Below are 20,663 nucleotides of genomic sequence, written 5' to 3' on the forward strand. Positions count from 1 at the left end.
CCGTGTAGCTCCGCCCCCGTCACGTGCCGTTTCCAGCCAATCAGGAGGCTGGAATCGGCAATGGACCGCACAGAAGCCCTGCGGTCCACCGAGGGAGAAGATGCCGGCGGCCATCTTCAGCAGGTAAGAAAGAAGTCACCGGAACGCGGGGATTCAGGTAAGCGCTGTCCGGTGTTCTTTTTTAACCCCTGCATCGGGGTTGTCTCGCGCCGAACGGGGGGGGGGGAGGGGGAGTTGAAAAAAAAACAAAAACCGTTTCGGCACGGGACAACCCCTTTAAGGGCACAGAACTTCATTTTTTGTCAACAGAGCCCACCGTATTTGTTGGGAACATCAGTGGGCATGTGCAAGGCTTGTTACCAGGGCCTATAGACCTTATAGAATTAGGTCCCTTGCTCAGAACTACATGCCATCCTGCAAGGTCGTACATACCATAGAGGCAGACCATGCAGCTACTATGGGGCCTATAGCGAGAGGGGGTAGGCAGCAAATCTTGGTCCGACCCATTATTCTCTGGGGTGACTGGAACCAGTGCAGGACTCCCCTTCCCAGAGGAACTGAATTGCTCAAAATCAAAGGGTTGGGAAATGTGTTCCAGGTCATGGAAAAGGAGGGAAGATGAAAATAAACACCAGACCCTTCTGTCCTGGGTGCGAAAAACCAGCACCTTAATAAGGGGCAAAAAGTCTGAAGGACGTGGTGCTATCATGTATCACATGCATTGGAATTGGTGCCATGTAATATAGTAATTCTCTGTGTCGAAGGGACATTTAGTTTTTTCTTTAGTCTGGAAGAAACTTTTTTTTTTCTGAGCTCATTGTCACCCCCTGCTGAATAATGCACTGTGATAGCTGCAGTCAGGACAGGCCGTCTTCCAGTAATGGCTGCCATTTTTCAAGCCCATTCAACTATAAAGGTAGCAGTTGCTGCCAGTCCCCGGTGTCTGATGGGACCTGAAGAACCCACTGTACATAGTAGGCAGGGGCCTTGTTAGCAATTTTTGCATTAAAGAAGAGTTATTTTTGGTTTACTGCCCCTTATAGGCAAGGTATGATCTACAGAATCCCCACCTTGTACCCAAGGGTCATATTTGCTGGGATGGAGGAGATGAAGTGACTTCTAAGCTGAAGCTGAATAATAAGATGCCAGGTTCACTGATCCCTTGGAATCTCATAAACTTTCTAGTAAGTACAATGGTCAAAAGGATTGGGCAATCACAAGGAAAGCTTCAGACCATCGCTGGTGAGCGGACTATTTGCAGACTTCTCCTACAATGTTCAGTAACCTTGCTTTACTTTTCTTGAAGTATTGTGGATAAGGTAGAGCCGACATTTGCATGCAAATTCCCTAGTAGTAATGTCTCTATTATGTAGGCTCGTGTCAATATCTCAGTCCATATCTACGAGCACTGGACGTTTACTAAGCAGTCCAAGTCCTTTAGATATAGCTCCCTCTTATACAACAGTCCCACTGATTAATGGTGTGCACACCTAATATTTTTGTTAGAGCCAGCCTAACTTACAATTCTGCACATCTGAGTTACTGCTACTACCGACCCGGGGTCAGGAGCACAACTGTACTTTGGCTCCAGCAGGGGGTATGAGATAAACATTAAAGGGTACCTGTCATGAGGGTTTCAGTCTGAAACTACCAACATACTTACAGTCATGTTTAACACACCATGTATAAAATAGAAATTCATTCTTGGGTCTAAAAACTTACATTTATTATTTGGTGCCTTGTATGCAAATGACGCACCTTGAGTCATGGAGATGGGCCAGGAGCCGCAAGTCACCGTGTTAGGAGTGTATGTATGGCCTCTCTCTGCAGGATCGCTGCCTCCTGTGGCTGCTTCCAGTGGCACAAGCTGCAGTAAAATCCTGTGCTTGCACTGTGCAGTCCATTGTTCCCCGTGGCTACGTATATACACATCTGGTTTAGATGTCTGTGAGCCATTGGGTGCAAAAATCCGCAACCTCGGATTCTGGTGCACACGCAGTGCGCCAGTGAAATCAAGATGTAGACACTTCGACCCAATGTGTATGTGTATAGCCACCAGGGACAGAGGACTGTACACTGCAAGCCCAGGATATACTGCGACTTACAATGACATCAGGGGCAGGCGACGATCCTGCAGAGAGAGGCCATACATAAACGTACGACGGGGGGACTAGTGGCTCCAGCACTAGTCACCCCTGCACAATGAACTAGCAGGGGGTGGCAGGGAAACATTAAGTTCGAGATACAATGATTTCTGGGCTACGTTCAGCAGGACTTGTATAACCAGACTCCATATTCACTCCACACACTCTTTCTTGTACAATGAACTGGCAGGGGGTGGCAGGGAGAAGTGAAGTCAGAGCTAATAATAAATGAGAAATTTTCAGTATAACACATGCCAAGATCAGTAAAAGGTAATGATAGGCAGAGGCATAACTTGAAGCTTATGGTCCCCTATAGCCGTGTCATTTGTAATACTGCTGCCTTATGTGACAGAGGGGCTTTTGCCCCCCGCAGGTACCAGGGCACTGATGTGACAGTTACCTCTACACCCCCACTATGGCTACTCTACATTCCTGTCAATGAGGAAGAATCCCAATAAAAGTCATGGCCATGATGTTGGTGACGTCTGTGGCTGGTGTGGGACTGGGACTGCGATGCTTGGCATGCGGAGTTCCTCAAGAGGCCAGTTGTCAGAGCTTCATTTATTATTCGGCAGTCATTCCATCCTGATCAATAACCTCATTCACCAGAGCCGGAGAAGGAGTTCAGCTATGCGGTACTGATAGAGAGGACTTGTGTATTCTGGAGAAGGAATCGGCTCTGTGGGACAGTACAAGTCTGTGAGGTTTATGGCTGAGCTGTGCCCTCAAGGGATTCATCTCCTATATGTGGGTACAAAACATTACCTGAACTCTCAGAATTAAAATGTACCCGTGGCCCCTGTATATGCTTAAGAAATGTATTTAAAGGGCATGTCCACCTTTGTACAACATTTTGCAGTTTAGATTTAGATACCATTTAATCTACATTAAAAAAAATACTTTCTGTGTACATACATTATGTTACTTATCCTGTATTATACTCCAGAGCTGCACTCACTATTCTGCTGGTGGAGTCACTATATACATACATTACTTATCCTGTACTGATCCTGAGTTACATCCTGTATTATACTCCAGAGCTGCACTCACTATTCTGCTGGTGGAGTCACTGTGTACATACATTACTTATCCTGTACTGATCCTGAGTTGCATCCTGTATTATACTCCAGAGCTGCACTCACTATTCTGCTGGTGGAGTCACTGTGTACATACATTACTTATCTTGTACTGATCCTGAGTTACATCCTGTATTATACTCCGGAGCTGCACCCACTATTCTGCTGGTGGGATTACTGTGTACATACATTACTTATCCTGTACTGATCCTGAGTTACATCCTGTATTATACCCCAGAGCTGCACTCACTATTCTGCTGGTGAACCTACTGTATACATACATTACTTATCCTGTACTGATCCTGAGTTACATCCTGCATTATACTCCGGAGCTGCACTCACTATTCTGCTGGTGGGATTACTGTGTACATATATTACTTATCCTGTACTGATCCTGAGTTACATCCTGTATTATACCCCAGAGCTGCACTCACTATTCTGCTGATGGAGTCACTGTGTACATACATTACTTATCCTGTACTGATCCTGAGTTACATCCTGTATTATACTCCGGAGCTGCACTCACTATTCTGCTGGAGGAGTCACTGTGTACATACATTACTTATCCTGTACTGATCCTGAGTTACATCCTGTATTATACCCCAGAGCTGCACTCACTATTCTGCTGGTGGAGTCACTGTGTACATACATTACTTATCCTGTACTGATCCTGAGTTACATCCTGTATTATACTCCAGAGCTGCACTCACTATACTGCTGGTGAACTTACTGTGTACATACACTACTTCTTCTCTAATATTCCTTGTAAGAATGAAACATGTTGAGCTGCAGCTACATATCATTGGAAAAAAAATGTTTTTTTAAATTCTCACAGCCCTAATCCAATACATTCTATGAAACACCTGCAGGGTCAAAATGCAGCCTCAGGGGGTGTAGTTTACAAAATTAGAACTTTAGGGGGCTTTTTCTTATGTTTTGGCAATTCAAGGTCTCTGCAAGCCTGAAATGGTGCCTGAAAAACATCCTTAGAAAATAAAGATCCCCAAATCTACAGCGTGCTCCTTCATTTCTGAGGCCTGCCTTGTGCTAGTCATGTTGCACACTCGGTACACAGATGGGATATTTCTAAAATCTGCAGAATCAGGGAAATAAATGTTGAGTTTTGTTTCAGTTAACACCTGCTGTGTTACAAAAAATGGTCTAAGATGATTTGCCAAAAAACAAAAATTAAAATTTTTCAAATTCGACGTACTTTGTGATTAAATTCCTGTTAAATATCCAAATAGTTAACTAGCTTTAAAGGAGCACTACATTTTCAGACATTTTCTGCTTATCTACTAGTTTGCGTTAGTCTCATGATTTCTGTAATATACTTGCATTAAACATTTTGTTTCCTTACCAGTGCAAATCACGTTTGAAGTGCCTGCCACTAGGGGTCTCCCTTCGAGCCTCTCTGCAGTCCACTTTATGTTCTTAGGTATAGAGTTTCTACTACAACATGGGGAGGGGGTATCTTCACAGGTGGCGCCCTTGCACTTACAGACTGGAGGCTGACAGATATGCAGACACTAGGATATCAATCTCCACATTCTCTGCCTCTCCTGCTGTTACAGTGTGTGTCTTTGTGTATTTTACACACACATTACAGTGGGTTTACTAACCATTTGACCAGAACATTTCCAAATGTCTGATCTTGCAGTGAATCAGAGGGGTGGGCATTCAGATACTGCCTCCCAGTTGATTGGACCAGAGACAATGCAATGCAGCACAGGAAGTGAGGTCAAGGAAGTGCAGGACAGTGAACTACTGGTAGAATGCTAGGCTTGCTACACACTCCCTGTGCTCGGCTTGTGACCCCACGTACCTGTCCATAGTCTTCTTTATCTGTACTGCGGATGTGCTGGCCTAGGCAATGACGCGGATCCTGCGACCTTTCCGCAGTGATGATAGCGGAAGGGCCGCGGGTTGGACGGCTTCCATTGACTTCAATGAAAGCTGTCTGCATGGAATCCAGCTTCAAACAGAGCATGCTGTGATTTCTCCCTCACATGTGGAAAATCGCAATAGATTTCCGCTCATGGGCAGGAAAAAACGCTTTTCCATAGCATGCTATGGAATGTATTTGCTGCGGAATCCAGAGGCTGGCACCCGCTCTGCATTCCGCAATGCAAATCTGGCCGTGTGCAGGTGGCCTTAAGCAGACATATAGTAAGCGTTAAAGGGCCACTAAGGCGAAAACACATTTTTCCATCCCTGTCCCCCTAACCTGATTGCTTGTCACACTTTCATGCAGCGCAGCCCCCTGTCTGATGATTATCAGCTACCATCTTAATGGTGAGATATTTTACTTTCATTTTTAATCAGCACATCATTAGTTAAGGCTATATCATTTTTGCCTGTAGGGGGAACAGTTTCCTTATCATTACCTTCTATATTCACCTTGATAAGCTACAGATGCTTAATATACAGTTAGGAGGATAAGCTGTGATCTCCTCTATTATACCTGTGTGTCAGGATCTTCTAATCATCATAAGTAGCTGTGATAGGAGTGTCTGTGTGGTAGATCCATATAACAGCATCACACACACTGAGAAACCCACTAGAAAATGAATCCGCAACTCCAAGTAGATCTGAGCTCGTCAGAATTGAGATCACATGACCATCTGAGGAGAAAGTGGCCAGGAGATTCCGACAGAAAGAAAAAACTTACCAAGGTAACACTAGTTCACCTATATATATTCGGGGAAGAACTATATAATGAGTGAATTAAAAAAAATCACCAGTGTCCCTTTAATTATATTAACATTTTGTGTCATGTGACTATCTGTCGTAGAATAAAGAGAAATTCAAATTTTGAAAACTGCGAATTAAAAAAAAATGTCCGTGAATTTTGGATTTTTTGGTTCAATCAATTTTATTGAGTTTTCAAATAAACATTTGCGGTGCGGTACATCAGTCATAAATACTCAGTTCTGTCCATTTTTTGAAAATAAACCATCGCATTGAAGTAACATTCAAAACTGACAGATGGATAATTCTCCGCAATTCAAACAATAAAATGGTAAAAATATACAAAAATTAGTAACTAGGTAGGAAGGGGGTGGATGGGGGGAGGGGGATAGAGTAGGGAAACAGGGTTAGGAAGTGGGGGGATCTAGGGAAAATTGGTGACCTCGCCTTATAATGCTGTTGACCTCTTATGAGTCAAACCGGCCTGACTCCAACAAATTTTTGAAAGGATCGGAAGCTCTCGTCGAGATCCAAGGGCTCCAAGGGTCGTGAATGCCAAGTCGCTCCTGTTCATTCTCAGAACCATCTTCTTTGTATCTCATATTGAGCTTCTCAGTTCAAATTATTCTTGACAAGGGAACTGTGGATCTCCACAAACCAAGGGCAGACATCCTCACCGCCAGAATAACCAACCGCAGTAGATCTGCCTTGATCCTGGCGATAGACCCAGGGAGCATCATAAGGAGAGCCATCTCCGCTATGATGGACACCGCTGACCTGGTCATAGCATTATACAGCAGTTCTACACTACTCCACAATTCTCTGACTGAGGGACACTCCCACCAAATGTAAAGCATTGTCCCCGAACTCTTTTGACATCTCCAGCATTCAGAGGGAATCGGAATATCTATTTGATGCAGTCTCGACCGGGTCCAATACCAGCGGGATAGAACCTTGAAATTCTGCTCCTGCAGCCTGCTGAATTTAGAGCTTTTATGGCACATAATGAAGGCCCTTTGCTATTCCGCTCTGGATCAGCTCCCTCCTAGTTCAGTCTCCCACTGGCCTGTGTAGCTGGGGAGGCCGTCCCCGGTCTCACCGCACAGCAACATCTTGTAGATGATTGCGATCCCGTGCTCAGTAAGCGTTGGCGACATGCACAGGGACTCAAATGGTGTCAGCTGTCTTCCGCCACATCCCCCGGACATCAGGGATTCCACAAAACCCTCACCTGCAAGTATGAATTTTGGGTTTCTAAGAAATAAATAAATACAAACTATATAGACTAAAATTTACCACCATAGAAATACAATCTCAGAAACACAAGGATCAGTTAAAGGGATTGTCCAGTTACCGAACAACATCCCTTTAATAGAGCCCCTGAAGAAAAATGATAAACTGAAGAGTACTGTCCTCTCAGCTACCGCTCAGGTCCCAATGTTTGTTGCCACAGCTGACGTCACAGGCGGCTGCAGCGTCACCGCTTGTTCTCCTGGCATCGGCGCTCACATCTTGAGCCCCCTGATGCCAGGAATTCCGGAGCGTGAAGCATTAAAAAGTGATTCCAACATAAAGTGTTACATGCTATATTTCAAAAATGGGTCTGCGTCCTGAAGTCCAAAATAGGCCACATCCTTAAGGGGTTAAAACGCGCTGTACATGCTCATACCCCGACTCCCCATCACCGGGCTCAGAATATGCTGATCATCTTTCAGTTGTATTTCTTAAGGGAATTACTCACACAAATCTTGGGAGTCATCCAAACATCTTTTGGCAATGAAGTCTCCCAGCTATAAATGGCGATTGGAACTAGATATGACCTACTTTCTGACTTTTTTCTTCCCCTACTTGTTAAACTGCCCACGAAAATCCTTAATGGGAACTGCCTGACCAGAAGAGGGCTAGGGATTATATATCCAGTGAAAAGCGTCTCTCTGTGTCTTTATGTACTAGGAGACTTGAAATGCGTGGAATCACTGTGCTTAATAGCAACTAGCTTACAAGAATGGGGTTGTGGATAATAGCGCCTGTGAAAAGCGTCTTCCTATGTGTTCATATTCTAGGAGACTTGAAATGCGTGAAGAACATGAAACACTACTCCCAATTTGTCTTCCTGTGTGCTGATAGGCTAGAACATGTGAAATACATGGAGCCACTAGGAACTGCCTAATAATAAGGAGGTTGGTGGATCATGTCTCTCCTGTAAAAAGTATCTGTGTGCCCATATACCAGTACATTCGTCATGTGTGAAACGCGTGGAACCACCGTTATTACGGCAAACTGCCTGACAAGAAGAAGAGTGGGAATGAATCGACTGTGAAAAGTGTCTCTCTGTGTTCATATACTAGGACACTTGAAATAGATGAAATGCGTGGAACAAATATACTTAATGGGTCTGACTTGACAAGAATCGGGTCAGGATTATATCTTCTGTTAAAAAGGTCTCTCTGTGTGTTCATATACTTGCAGATTTGAAATATGTGAAACGCATGGAACCACTGCTCTTAATAGGAACTTGTCTAACAATAATGGGGTTGAGATAAGATCTGCTGTCAAAAGTGTCTCTCTGTGTGTTCATACCCTAGGACACTTGAATTGTATGAAACGCGTCAAACTATTCTCTTCGTGGAAGGTGTCTGAAAAGAATAACAGGGATTGGGATTGTAAGAAATAGTATCTCTCTGAGTGTTTTTATACTAGGAGACTTGAAATGCGCTGGATCACCTCTTTTAATAGACACTACCTAACAAGAACAGGGTTGTGGATTATAGCTCCTGTGAAATGTGTCTCTCTACATGTTCATATTTAAGGATACTTAATGTGTGAGACACAAGGAATCACCTCTCCTAATTTATTGTCTTGTGTGATCTTATACTAGTACACGTGAAATGCGTGGGACTGCTAGTCTTAATAGGAAGTGCCTATTAAGGACCATATGTCCTTCTTTGTGTGTTCATATACCAGTAGAGGGTTGAAAATAAGTCTCCTGTAAGGCATGTCTTTCAGTATGTTCATACTTGCACATTTGAAATGCGTGGAATCACTATACTTAATAGGTCCGGCTTGACAAGAATCTATTTGGGATTCTACCGCCTGTAAAAAAGGTCTGTCTCTCTGTGTGTTCATACTCGTGGCCAACTGCTCTTAATGGGAACTGCCTAACAGTGATGGGTTTGGGATTAGGTGTTTTGTCACAAGTGTCTCGTTGTGTTCATATGCAAAGACACTTGAAATGCGTCAAACCATTAGTGGAAAGTGCCTGGAAAGAACAACGGGGGATAGCACAATACTGACCAACCTAGCGGATTGCACAGGCAAACTGGACTGTACCATTTGCACTGCTTGTAAAAAGAATACTCATTTTTAGTATATAGTCCATCTCTCTATATTTTAGAGGACCACTAGGAATGATGGTTACTTTGTGGTGAGTGTTTAATGTCCCTAATTAGCGTAAGGTCCGTAACACCATAAAACTACAGGAAAAGTAATTAGTGTCTTAAATTATAGGCCGGCTGTCATGGCTGTTGAAGGGTTAAAAAGTTTGTAAACACAATAAACATCATCCCTCTCAATGTAATAAGAATTAATTGTGGTGCCAAGCCCAAATTGTCAGGTTTTGTTTTTTACAATTCATTCTGTTCTCTGCAGCAACAGCTTTAGGAATAGAGGAGCTCTCTCTGCCTCTCTCAAGCAGGAAATCCCAGCACAATCTGATTTATACAGCCAATCAGCCACTTATAACACACAGATGTAGATTGCTTTTCACTTTGCTCGTACTAAAAATGTTGTCAATTACGTCTCTCCTATGAGAAAAAGTGGAATTTTGATTGTCAAGGGGCGGCGCTTGTGAGGATGTACCATAAAGGTTTTAGATGGGAATACCCCTTTAAATTTCTTTCACTTTTTTGCAGCAGAGCCTTAATCTTGGAAACAGTCCAGAGCATAAGGAAGGATAACGTTTTCCTTTAAGGCACATTATCGGGTCCCGATCTTGGATCTGTTTCTGTTTTGTATATAAAATAAAAAGCACAAAGCAATAAAATAGTGAAGTCTGGATCTAGTTAAAAGAAGATCAGTGTAGCTGGAGAGGCCAGAGACAGCAGAGGAGTGGCACTATGTAGGGAGTGACCTCTATGAAGTTTCCCAGGATGCTCCTAGTGTATTGCTCGTGATCTCAGGGAATACACTGGGATAATTTAACCCTACCCATCCATAGCTGCACGTGGTAAAAGCATCAGCTGATGGATCAGTCTCTGAATGGGTTAATGTAAGCCAATGGCCCTGTGTGTGTGGTAATGCCAGCAGCTGGGTGACCTTGCAGCCTCTTTGACATGGAGCCAGAACTAGAAACATCTGTTGCATTACTCATGTTTCATCTTTCAGGCTCCAGAGGCTGTAAGGCCGCACTGCAGGAAAATGTAAACCAACATCAAACAACTGCTCCCCGATATCTGCCCCCCGATTTATGAACAAAACAAAACCTGTCCTGCACCTGCCGCATCTTGTTATACATGGGGGCAGTATTATAGTAGTTATATTCTTGTACATAGGGGGCAGTATTATAGTAGTTATATTCTTGTACATAGGGGGCAGTATTATAGTAGTTATATTCTTGTACATAGGAGGCAGTATTATAGTAGTTATATTCTTGTATATAGGAGGCAGTATTATAGTAGTTATATTCTTGTACATAGGGGGCAGTATTATAGTAGTTATATTCTTATACATAGGGGGCAGTATTATAGTAGTTATATTCTTGTACATAGGGGGCAGTATTATAGTAGTTATATTCTTGTACATAGGGGGCAGTATTATAGTAGTTATATTCTTGTACATAGGGGGCAGTATTATAGTAGTTATATTCTTGTACATAGGGGCAGTATTATAGTAGTTATAGTCTTGTACATAGGAGTAGTATTATAGTAGTTGTATTCTTTTACATGGGGCAGTATTATAGTAGTTATATTCATGTACATAGGGGGCAGTATTATAGTAGTTATATTCTTGTACATAGGGGGCAGTATTATAGTAGTTATAGTCTTGTACATAGGAGCAGTATTATAGTAGTTATATTCTTGTACATAGGGGCAGTATTATAGTAGTTATATTCTTGTACACAGAGGCAGCATTATAGTAGTTATATTCTTTTACATGGGGGCAGTATTATAGTAGTTATATTCATGTACATAGGAGGCAGTATTATAGTAGTTATATTCTTGTACATAGGGGGCGGTATTATAGTAGTTATATTCTTGTACATAGGAGCAGTATTATAGTAGTTATATTCTTGTACATAGGGAGCAGTATTATAGTAGTTATATTCTTGTACATAGGGGGCAGTATTATAGTAGTTATATTCTTGTACATAGGGGGCAGTATTATAGTAGTTATATTCTTGTAAGAAGGGGGCAGTATTATAGTAGTTAAATTCTTGTACATAGGAGCAGTATTATAGTAGTTATATTCTTATACATAGCGGGCAGTATTAGAGTAGTTATAGCCTTGTACATAGGGGCAGTATTATAGTAGTTATATTCTTGCACATAGGGGGCAGTATTATAGTAGTTATATTCTTGTACATAGGAGGCAGTATTATAGTAGTTATATTCTTGTACATAGGAGCAGTATTATAGTAGTTATATTCTTGTACATAGGGGGCAGTATTATAGTAGTTATATTCTTGTACATAGGGGGCAGTATTATAGTAGTTATATTCTTGTACATAGGGGGCAGTATTATAGTAGTTATATTCTTGTACATAGGGGGCAGTATTATAGTAGTTATATTCTTGTACATAGGGGCAGTATTATAGTAGTTATATTGTTGTACATAGGGGGCAGTATTATAGTAGTTATATTCTTGTACATAGGGGGCAGTATTATAGTAGTTATATTCTTGTACATAGGGGGCAGTATTATAGTAGTTATATTCTTGTACATAGGAGTAGTATTATAGTAGTTGTATTCTTTTACATGGGGGCAGTATTATAGTAGTTATATTCATGTACATAGGGGGCAGTATTATAGTAGTTATATTCTTGTACATAGGGGGCAGTATTATAGTAGTTATATTCTTGTACATAGGAGCAGTATTATAGTAGTTATATTCTTGTACATAGGGGCAGTATTATAGTAGTTATATTCTTGTACATAGGGGGCAGTATTATAGTAGTTATATTCTTGTACACAGAGGCAGCATTATAGTAGTTATATTCTTTTACATGGGGGCAGTATTATAGTAGTTATATTCATGTACATAGGAGGCAGTATTATAGTAGTTATATTCTTGTACATAGGGGGCGGTATTATAGTAGTTATATTCTTGTACATAGGAGCAGTATTATAGTAGTTATATTCTTGTACATAGGGAGCAGTATTATAGTAGTTATATTCTTGTACATAGGGGGCAGTATTATAGTAGTTATATTCTTGTACATAGGGGGCAGTATTATAGTAGTTATATTCTTGTACATAGGGGGCAGTATTATAGTAGTTATATTCTTGTACATAGGGGGAAGTATTATAGTAGTTATATTCTTGTACATAGGGGCAGTATTATAGTAGTTATATTCTTGTACATAGGGGCAGTATTATAGTAGTTATACTCTTGTACATAGGAGCAGTATTATAGTAGTTATATTCTTGTAAGAAGGGGGCAGTATTATAGTAGTTAAATTCTTGTACATAGGAGCAGTATTATAGTAGTTATATTCTTATACATAGCGGGCAGTATTAGAGTAGTTATAGCCTTGTACATAGGGGCAGTATTATAGTAGTTATATTCTTGCACATAGGGGGCAGTATTATAGTAGTTGTATTCTTGTACATAGGAGGCAGTATTATAGTAGTTATATTCTTGTACATAGGAGCAGTATTATAGTAGTTATATTCTTGTACATAGGGGGCAGTATTATAGTAGTTATATTCTTGTACATAGGGGGCAGTATTATAGTAGTTATATTCTTGTACATAGGGGGCAGTATTATAGTAGTTATATTCTTGTACATAGGGGGCAGTATTATAGTAGTTATATTCTTGTACATAGGGGCAGTATTATAGTAGTTATATTGTTGTACATAGGGGGCAGTATTATAGTAGTTACATTCTTGTACATAGGGGGCAGTATTATAGTAGTTATATTCTTGTACATAGGGGGCAGTATTATAGTAGTTATATTCTTGTACACAGAGGCAGCATTATAGTAGTTATATTCTTTTACATGGGGGCAGTATTATAGTAGTTATATTCATGTACATAGGGGGCAGTATTATAGTAGTTATATTCTTGTACATAGGGGGCAGTATTATAGTAGTTATATTCTTGTACATAGGAGCAGTATTATAGTAGTTATATTCTTGTACATAGGGGCAGTATTATAGTAGTTATATTCTTGTACATAGGGGGCAGTATTATAGTAGTTATATTCTTGTACACAGAGGCAGCATTATAGTAGTTATATTCTTTTACATGGGGGCAGTATTATAGTAGTTATATTCATGTACATAGGAGGCAGTATTATAGTAGTTATATTCTTGTACATAGAGGGCGGTATTATAGTAGTTATATTCTTGTACATAGGAGCAGTATTATAGTAGTTATATTCTTGTACATAGGGGGCAGTATTATAGTAGCTATATTCTTGTACATAGGGGGCAGTATTATAGTAGTTATATTCTTGTACATAGGGGGAAGTATTATAGTAGTTATATTCTTGTACATAGGGGGCAGTATTATAGTAGTTATATTCTTGTACATAGGGGGAAGTATTATAGTAGTTATATTCTTGTACATAGGGGCAGTATTATAGTAGTTATACTCTTGTACATAGGAGCAGTATTATAGTAGTTATATTCTTGTAAGAAGGGGGCAGTATTATAGTAGTTAAATTCTTGTACATAGGAGCAGTATTATAGTAGTTATATTCTTATACATAGCGGGCAGTATTAGAGTAGTTATAGCCTTGTACATAGGGGCAGTATTATAGTAGTTATATTCTTGTACATAGAGGGCAGTATTATAGTAGTTATATTCTTGTACAAAGGGAGCAGTATTATAGTAGTTATATTCTAGTACATAGAGGCAGTATTATAGTAGTTATATTCTTGTAAGAAGGGGGCAGTATTATAGTAGTTAAATTCTTGTACATAGGAGCAGTATTATAGTAGTTATATTCTTATACATAGCGGGCAGTATTAGAGTAGTTATATTCTTGTACATAGGGGCAGTATTATAGTAGTTATATTCTTGCACATAGGGGGCAGTATTATAGTAGTTATATTCTTGTACATAGGAGGCAGTATTATAGTAGTTATATTCTTGTACATAGGAGCAGTATTATAGTAGTTATATTGTTGTACATAGGGGGCAGTATTATAGTAGTTATATTCTTGTACATAGGGGGCAGTATTATAGTAGTTATATTCTTGTACATAGGGGGCAGTATTATAGTAGTTATATTCTTGTACACAGATGAAGCATTATAGTAGTTATATTCTTGTACATAGGAGCAGTATTATAGTAGTTATATTCTTGTAAGAAGGGGGCAGTATTATAGTAGTTAAATTCTTGTACATAGGAGCAGTATTATAGTAGTTATATTCTTATACATAGCGGGCAGTATTAGAGTAGTTATAGCCTTGTACATAGGGGCAGTATTATAGTAGTTATATTCTTGCACATAGGGGGCAGTATTATAGTAGTTGTATTCTTGTACATAGGAGGCAGTATTATAGTAGTTATATTGTTGTACATAGGGGGCAGTATTATAGTAGTTATATTCTTGTACATAGGGGGCAGTATTATAGTAGTTATATTCTTGTACATAGGGGGCAGTATTATAGTAGTTATATTCTTGTACATAGGAGTAGTATTATAGTAGTTGTATTCTTTTACATGGGGGCAGTATTATAGTAGTTATATTCATGTACATAGGGGGCAGTATTATAGTAGTTATATTCTTGTACATAGGGGGCAGTATTATAGTAGTTATATTCTTGTACATAGGAGCAGTATTATAGTAGTTATATTCTTGTACATAGGGGCAGTATTATAGTAGTTATATTCTTGTACATAGGGGGCAGTATTATAGTAGTTATATTCATGTACACAGAGGCAGCATTATAGTAGTTATATTCTTTTACATGGGGGCAGTATTATAGTAGTTATATTCATGTACATAGGAGGCAGTATTATAGTAGTTATATTCTTGTACATAGGGGGCGGTATTATAGTAGTTATATTCTTGTACATAGGAGCAGTATTATAGTAGTTATATTCTTGTACATAGGGAGCAGTATTATAGTAGTTATATTCTTGTACATAGGGGGCAGTATTATAGTAGTTATATTCTTGTACATAGGGGGCAGTATTATAGTAGTTATATTCTTGTACATAGGGGGCAGTATTATAGTAGTTATATTCTTGTACATAGGGGGAAGTATTATAGTAGTTATATTCTTGTACATAGGGGCAGTATTATAGTAGTTATATTCTTGTACATAGGGGCAGTATTATAGTAGTTATACTCTTGTACATAGGAGCAGTATTATAGTAGTTATATTCTTGTAAGAAGGGGGCAGTATTATAGTAGTTAAATTCTTGTACATAGGAGCAGTATTATAGTAGTTATATTCTTATACATAGCGGGCAGTATTAGAGTAGTTATAGCCTTGTACATAGGGGCAGTATTATAGTAGTTATATTCTTGCACATAGGGGGCAGTATTATAGTAGTTGTATTCTTGTACATAGGAGGCAGTATTATAGTAGTTATATTCTTGTACATAGGAGCAGTATTATAGTAGTTATATTCTTGTACATAGGGGGCAGTATTATAGTAGTTATATTCTTGTACATAGGGGGCAGTATTATAGTAGTTATATTCTTGTACATAGGGGGCAGTATTATAGTAGTTATATTCTTGTACATAGGGGGCAGTATTATAGTAGTTATATTCTTGTACATAGGGGCAGTATTATAGTAGTTATATTGTTGTACATAGGGGGCAGTATTATAGTAGTTACATTCTTGTACATAGGGGGCAGTATTATAGTAGTTATATTCTTGTACATAGGGGGCAGTATTATAGTAGTTATATTCTTGTACACAGAGGCAGCATTATAGTAGTTATATTCTTTTACATGGGGGCAGTATTATAGTAGTTATATTCATGTACATAGGGGGCAGTATTATAGTAGTTATATTCTTGTACATAGGGGGCAGTATTATAGTAGTTATATTCTTGTACATAGGAGCAGTATTATAGTAGTTATATTCTTGTACATAGGGGCAGTATTATAGTAGTTATATTCTTGTACATAGGGGGCAGTATTATAGTAGTTATATTCTTGTACACAGAGGCAGCATTATAGTAGTTATATTCTTTTACATGGGGGCAGTATTATAGTAGTTATATTCATGTACATAGGAGGCAGTATTATAGTAGTTATATTCTTGTACATAGAGGGCGGTATTATAGTAGTTATATTCTTGTACATAGGAGCAGTATTATAGTAGTTATATTCTTGTACATAGGGGGCAGTATTATAGTAGCTATATTCTTGTACATAGGGGGCAGTATTATAGTAGTTATATTCTTGTACATAGGGGGAAGTATTATAGTAGTTATATTCTTGTACATAGGGGGCAGTATTATAGTAGTTATATTCTTGTACATAGGGGGAAGTATTATAGTAGTTATATTCTTGTACATAGGGGCAGTATTATAGTAGTTATACTCTTGTACATAGGAGCAGTATTATAGTAGTTATATTCTTGTAAGAAGGGGGCAGTATTATAGTAGTTAAATTCTTGTACATAGGAGCAGTATTATAGTAGTTATATTCTTATACATAGCGGGCAGTATTAGAGTAGTTATAGCCTTGTACATAGGGGCAGTATTATAGTAGTTATATTCTTGTACATAGAGGGCAGTATTATAGTAGTTATATTCTTGTACAAAGGGAGCAGTATTATAGTAGTTATATTCTAGTACATAGAGGCAGTATTATAGTAGTTATATTCTTGTAAGAAGGGGGCAGTATTATAGTAGTTAAATTCTTGTACATAGGAGCAGTATTATAGTAGTTATATTCTTATACATAGCGGGCAGTATTAGAGTAGTTATATTCTTGTACATAGGGGCAGTATTATAGTAGTTATATTCTTGCACATAGGGGGCAGTATTATAGTAGTTATATTGTTGTACATAGGGGGCAGTATTATAGTAGTTACATTCTTGTACATAGGGGGCAGTATTATAGTAGTTATATTCTTGTACATAGGGGGCAGTATTATAGTAGTTATATTCTTGTACACAGAGGCAGCATTATAGTAGTTATATTCTTTTACATGGGGGCAGTATTATAGTAGTTATATTCATGTACATAGGGGGCAGTATTATAGTAGTTATATTCTTGTACATAGGGGGCAGTATTATAGTAGTTATATTCTTGTACATAGGAGCAGTATTATAGTAGTTATATTCTTGTACATAGGGGCAGTATTATAGTAGTTATATTCTTGTACATAGGGGGCAGTATTATAGTAGTTATATTCTTGTACACAGAGGCAGCATTATAGTAGTTATATTCTTTTACATGGGGGCAGTATTATAGTAGTTATATTCATGTACATAGGAGGCAGTATTATAGTAGTTATATTCTTGTACATAGAGGGCGGTATTATAGTAGTTATATTCTTGTACATAGGAGCAGTATTATAGTAGTTATATTCTTGTACATAGGGGGCAGTATTATAGTAGCTATATTCTTGTACATAGGGGGCAGTATTATAGTAGTTATATTCTTGTACATAGGGGGAAGTATTATAGTAGTTATATTCTTGTACATAGGGGGCAGTATTATAGTAGTTATATTCTTGTACATAGGGGGAAGTATTATAGTAGTTATATTCTTGTACATAGGGGCAGTATTATAGTAGTTATACTCTTGTACATAGGAGCAGTATTATAGTAGTTATATTCTTGTAAGAAGGGGGCAGTATTATAGTAGTTAAATTCTTGTACATAGGAGCAGTATTATAGTAGTTATATTCTTATACATAGCGGGCAGTATTAGAGTAGTTATAGCCTTGTACATAGGGGCAGTATTATAGTAGTTATATTCTTGTACATAGAGGGCAGTATTATAGTAGTTATATTCTTGTACAAAGGGAGCAGTATTATAGTAGTTATATTCTAGTACATAGAGGCAGTATTATAGTAGTTATATTCTTGTAAGAAGGGGGCAGTATTATAGTAGTTAAATTCTTGTACATAGGAGCAGTATTATAGTAGTTATATTCTTATACATAGCGGGCAGTATTAGAGTAGTTATATTCTTGTACATAGGGGCAGTATTATAGTAGTTATATTCTTGCACATAGGGGGCAGTATTATAGTAGTTATATTCTTGTACATAGGAGGCAGTATTATAGTAGTTATATTCTTGTACATAGGAGCAGTATTATAGTAGTTATATTGTTGTACATAGGGGGCAGTATTATAGTAGTTATATTCTTGTACATAGGGGGCAGTATTATAGTAGTTATATTCTTGTACATAGGGGGCAGTATTATAGTAGTTATATTCTTGTACACAGATGAAGCATTATAGTAGTTATATTCTTGTACATAGGAGCAGTATTATAGTAGTTATATTCTTGTAAGAAGGGGGCAGTATTATAGTAGTTAAATTCTTGTACATAGGAGCAGTATTATAGTAGTTATATTCTTATACATAGCGGGCAGTATTAGAGTAGTTATAGCCTTGTACATAGGGGCAGTATTATAGTAGTTATATTCTTGCACATAGGGGGCAGTATTATAGTAGTTGTATTCTTGTACATAGGAGGCAGTATTATAGTAGTTATATTGTTGTACATAGGGGGCAGTATTATAGTAGTTATATTCTTGTACATAGGGGGCAGTATTATAGTAGTTATATTCTTGTACATAGGGGGCAGTATTATAGTAGTTATATTCTTGTACATAGGAGTAGTATTATAGTAGTTGTATTCTTTTACATGGGGGCAGTATTATAGTAGTTATATTCATGTACATAGGGGGCAGTATTATAGTAGTTATATTCTTGTACATAGGGGGCAGTATTATAGTAGTTATATTCTTGTACATAGGAGCAGTATTATAGTAGTTATATTCTTGTACATAGGGGCAGTATTATAGTAGTTATATTCTTGTACATAGGGGGCAGTATTATAGTAGTTATATTCATGTACACAGAGGCAGCATTATAGTAGTTATATTCTTTTACATGGGGGCAGTATTATAGTAGTTATATTCATGTACATAGGAGGCAGTATTATAGTAGTTATATTCTTGTACATAGGGGGCGGTATTATAGTAGTTATATTCTTGTACATAGGAGCAGTATTATAGTAGTTATATTCTTGTACATAGGGAGCAGTATTATAGTAGTTATATTCTTGTACATAGGGGGCAGTATTATAGTAGTTATATTCTTGTACATAGGGGGCAGTATTATAGTAGTTATATTCTTGTACATAGGGGGCAGTATTATAGTAGTTATATTCTTGTACATAGGGGGAAGTATTATAGTAGTTATATTCTTGTACATAGGGGCAGTATTATAGTAGTTATATTCTTGTACATAGGGGCAGTATTATAGTAGTTATACTCTTGTACATAGGAGCAGTATTATAGTAGTTATATTCTTGTAAGAAGGGGGCAGTATTATAGTAGTTAAATTCTTGTACATAGGAGCAGTATTATAGTAGTTATATTCTTATACATAGCGGGCAGTATTAGAGTAGTTATAGCCTTGTACATAGGGGCAGTATTATAGTAGTTATATTCTTGCACATAGGGGGCAGTATTATAGTAGTTGTATTCTTGTACATAGGAGGCAGTATTATAGTAGTTATATTCTTGTACATAGGAGCAGTATTATAGTAGTTATATTCTTGTACATAGGGGGCAGTATTATAGTAGTTATATTCTTGTACATAGGGGGCAGTATTATAGTAGTTATATTCTTGTACATAGGGGGCAGTATTATAGTAGTTATATTCTTGTACATAGGGGGCAGTATTATAGTAGTTATATTCTTGTACATAGGGGCAGTATTATAGTAGTTATATTGTTGTACATAGGGGGCAGTATTATAGTAGTTACATTCTTGTACATAGGGGGCAGTATTATAGTAGTTATATTCTTGTACATAGGGGGCAGTATTATAGTAGTTATATTCTTGTACACAGAGGCAGCATTATAGTAGTTATATTCTTTTACATGGGGGCAGTATTATAGTAGTTATATTCATGTACATAGGGGGCAGTATTATAGTAGTTATATTCTTGTACATAGGGGGCAGTATTATAGTAGTTATATTCTTGTACATAGGAGCAGTATTATAGTAGTTATATTCTTGTACATAGGGGCAGTATTATAGTAGTTATATTCTTGTACATAGGGGGCAGTATTATAGTAGTTATATTCTTGTACACAGAGGCAGCATTATAGTAGTTATATTCTTTTACATGGGGGCAGTATTATAGTAGTTATATTCATGTACATAGGAGGCAGTATTATAGTAGTTATATTCTTGTACATAGAGGGCGGTATTATAGTAGTTATATTCTTGTACATAGGAGCAGTATTATAGTAGTTATATTCTTGTACATAGGGGGCAGTATTATAGTAGCTATATTCTTGTACATAGGGGGCAGTATTATAGTAGTTATATTCTTGTACATAGGGGGAAGTATTATAGTAGTT

General features: G+C 38.1%; 1 protein-coding gene across 1 annotated transcript in view; it reads left to right on the forward strand.

The window, feature by feature from the left end:
- The window catches only part of RNF24 (ring finger protein 24), a 140,781-nt gene that overhangs the window by 57,558 nt on the left and 62,560 nt on the right, over positions 1-20,663 (forward strand). The window lies entirely within an intron of this gene.

Source organism: Eleutherodactylus coqui, chromosome 7 (genome assembly GCF_035609145.1).
Source record: "Eleutherodactylus coqui strain aEleCoq1 chromosome 7, aEleCoq1.hap1, whole genome shotgun sequence".
NCBI classification, from domain to species: Eukaryota; Metazoa; Chordata; class Amphibia; order Anura; family Eleutherodactylidae; genus Eleutherodactylus; species Eleutherodactylus coqui.